General features: G+C 42.0%; 1 long non-coding RNA gene across 1 annotated transcript; it reads left to right on the top strand.

Moving 5' to 3' along the window:
* The first annotated feature begins 658 nt into the window (after positions 1-658).
* On the top strand, positions 659-2,731 carry LOC118241133. The gene is made up of 3 exons (XR_004775858.1): positions 659-746; positions 907-1,099; positions 2,405-2,731. It is a non-coding gene; the product is annotated as an uncharacterized LOC118241133 (long non-coding RNA).
* Positions 2,732-2,997: the final 266 nt, after the last annotated feature.

Here is a 2,997-nt window from a genome sequence, read left to right as displayed (position 1 = left end):
GCACAGAGGATACTTTAGCCCTTTAATGAAGGACGCGGCCCACGCTATCACCTACATCCTCCCCCGCTGCTGTAGGGGAGCTCTGATCACCCTCATCAGTTTGCTCCTAACAAAGCTTCAACAGCACCCCACACTTAACATTAGCTCAGCAATGGTTAACGGAGCAGGTGTGACTCTGATTGATTCTGCCAAGAAACTGCAAGACCACCATTATTTCTACATAATAGTTATATGCATTTGGTTTTGTTGCTTTACATATTTTTTTTCTGTTATTCTGTATTCTGAAATGTTCTTTAAAGTAAGCACCATAGCTGCCAAAACAAATGTTGGTTTTTTTTCATAGCCAATAAAGTGACACTGAAATGGTTAAACTGCTCTTGGTTTAACTTCAAATGGGCGTCATAGAAATGATCTTTCAAGGACTGCACTGTGTTAAATTAGGTTGATATAATAAATTAGTCGTTGAACATGTCGTGAATCAACAACTGCCACCTGTCAATCGCAGTCCTTTCGAAAAGTGTGCGCGCTACGTGCAGACGCCTATTGGAAAGCATGTATTGTTTAAGCCCACAGCCCATGTCGTATAGCCCATAAAACCTGCTCTGACAGTCATGCATAAACAGGGAACGCCGTGAATGCGCTAGATTACATATAGCGTCACGAACGTTTCAAATCATCCCTTCGCTTGCTTTCACCTCTCCCATCTGGTTAATCTAGCGGAAGAGGCACCCGTCACTTCAGCTCAGGTCAGCGCGTGCCTTTATGCTCACTTATGTAAGAGAAATAGACAGATACGTGATACAGGAGGAATCATCGATTATATGTGTGAAACAGCAGACCCTATTCTTTCGAGTTTGTTTTTCGTATCTATATATCTATTTTAATCTTATTTTATCTTTCTTATAGGCATTCGCATCAGAGTGAAACTTATCTGCAGGAGTGATCTTTAATGTTTGCATTATCTACTTTTTTTTATTTCTCCTTCGGGAAACTACACGTGTCACTGACGCGTTCTGTCTGACACCGCTTCGTTCACAACTCTCCCACGCAAACGGCTCGGCAAAAGACATTCGCTCTGTACTTATATACAATCTTTCAGGTAAGTCCCGTCTGACGAAGATTTAAAAAATGAACCAGAATGTCTTCCTTCCTGTTTGGATCATGACCCTTACCCCCCATTTCACTGCTGTGTGCGCGCTATCGTCCTACCCACCTTCCCGTTTGTCATGAAGTGAGAAGCCGAGGGGCTGCTGGCGAAGCGGCGTTAATTGGCGTGGAAAGCGACTCTTCCTATGATTAATGACTTTCAGCACGCTCTGCCTCGCTATCGCGCTGAACGCTGCGCCCCTACGCGCTGACTGTGCGCAGCGGGGTGCGGTCGAGGAAAGAGAATAAAGAAGGAGAAGAGAGAGAGATGATGAGAAGGAAAATGGCAGGAGATAAAAAGAGTGAGATAGAGAGAGAGAGAAGTTGCGAAAAGTAAACAAGCGGAAGGGGTGGGTCTTTCAAAGGCAATTGCGCGTAACTTGATGGATGCACATAGATAAGATTCTCCTACCTTCTCCCATCGTCTTCTCACAGATTGTTGGTGAGATTTGTATCGTACGTTGTTTCATGAGGATAAATACTGCATGAGGGCTAGTGTCAATGTTCAAATACAATATCCTTCCTCTATCTATGTGTGTGCGCACGCGTGCGTGATAGATAGCATACATCAAGCTACTCTGATGATTCTTTGAGCCAGTAAACATATAAAAGGGCCATTTGCTGTATACAATACAAACTGTCCCAATAGAACAGTGAACATGCATGAAAATGTATACCTGGTGTGTGTTAGATGCTCCATCACTCCAGGGTGCCATTTACAATAAGCAGTGAGAAACACAGTAGTGACTGTTATGTTATGAAAAAATTATATGGTTCACTAATAGAAAGGAAAGTTGCAGCAAAATCCACATTATATACCTGATACTGTCTTCCCAGTTCACAGGGATGTGCTGTCAGCAAATATGAAGAGAAAGATTACTAAATAACACAAATACCATCCAGTGTTTGTGTGTGTGCATGCATGCACACTTAATGGTCATCTCTACATAGTTTGATCTTTTCTGGACTCCTGTCCATTTTCCTTTCTTTGCTGTTCAGATTCTCAGTCATATTCTCCTTGGTCTCAGGTTTATGGACTCTGTTGTTTCTTCTCAGTGTAGTTTCCCTATCTGACATACTTTCTATTTCTGAGATTTTTCTGTACTCTGGTGTTTTCTTCACTTATTGCTTTCTTCTGAAAATTGATTTAAAGTACATTTCCAAGTTGAAGATTGTTTTGGCCTTTCTTCTTTGTCTGTCACTCTCTGTCTCTGTCACTCTCTGTCTCTGTCTCTGTCTCTCTCTGTCTCTGTCTCAGGTTTTTTCCTCCTGAACCTCTCTGATGGGGCCTCATTAATCATTCCACTGCTCTTTCTTCACATGGGAAGCAGTTCTCCATTTTTTTTCTTCTTCCCCAACCACACCCCCTTTTTTCTGACATGCTCACATTTTTACTTAACATCCATGAAGCCCAACCCATGTGCATGGGTGTGGACAGATGCCTAAAGCCAGTTTGCTCCAGTTTCTCAAACCAGAAGCACATTCTTATAATTGCCTGTATAGCATGTAGGTGAGTACCATGGCTTGGACCTACCATCACCGCACTTTCCGATCACATGTCGGAGAAATTGTCAGAATAGGTGATGTCAGGAACTGGCACCCATGTTATTGGTGGACATAAAAAAATCTTTGGTTTATGCCCCCCCCCCCCAAACTTTCATTATCACCTTGGTTTAAACATTTTTGAAATATTTCATTAGAGGTATTTAAAATAGCAGATCAACAGTCTAACCTGCTTTCTGGTGTCTTTTTTCAAATTAAATCAGACAGTTTACTACTATTTGCAGTCTATCAATCTGTTGTCATACTACCCTGTTCTTGTCACAGGATTCCTATGAATGGTTCAGCATT

The sequence above is a fragment of the Electrophorus electricus genome, chromosome 4, assembly GCF_013358815.1.
Source record: "Electrophorus electricus isolate fEleEle1 chromosome 4, fEleEle1.pri, whole genome shotgun sequence".
Taxonomy (NCBI): domain Eukaryota; kingdom Metazoa; phylum Chordata; class Actinopteri; order Gymnotiformes; family Gymnotidae; genus Electrophorus; species Electrophorus electricus.
The sequence above is the reverse complement of the archived record's forward strand: the minus strand, read 5'-3'. Positions and strand labels throughout refer to the sequence as shown.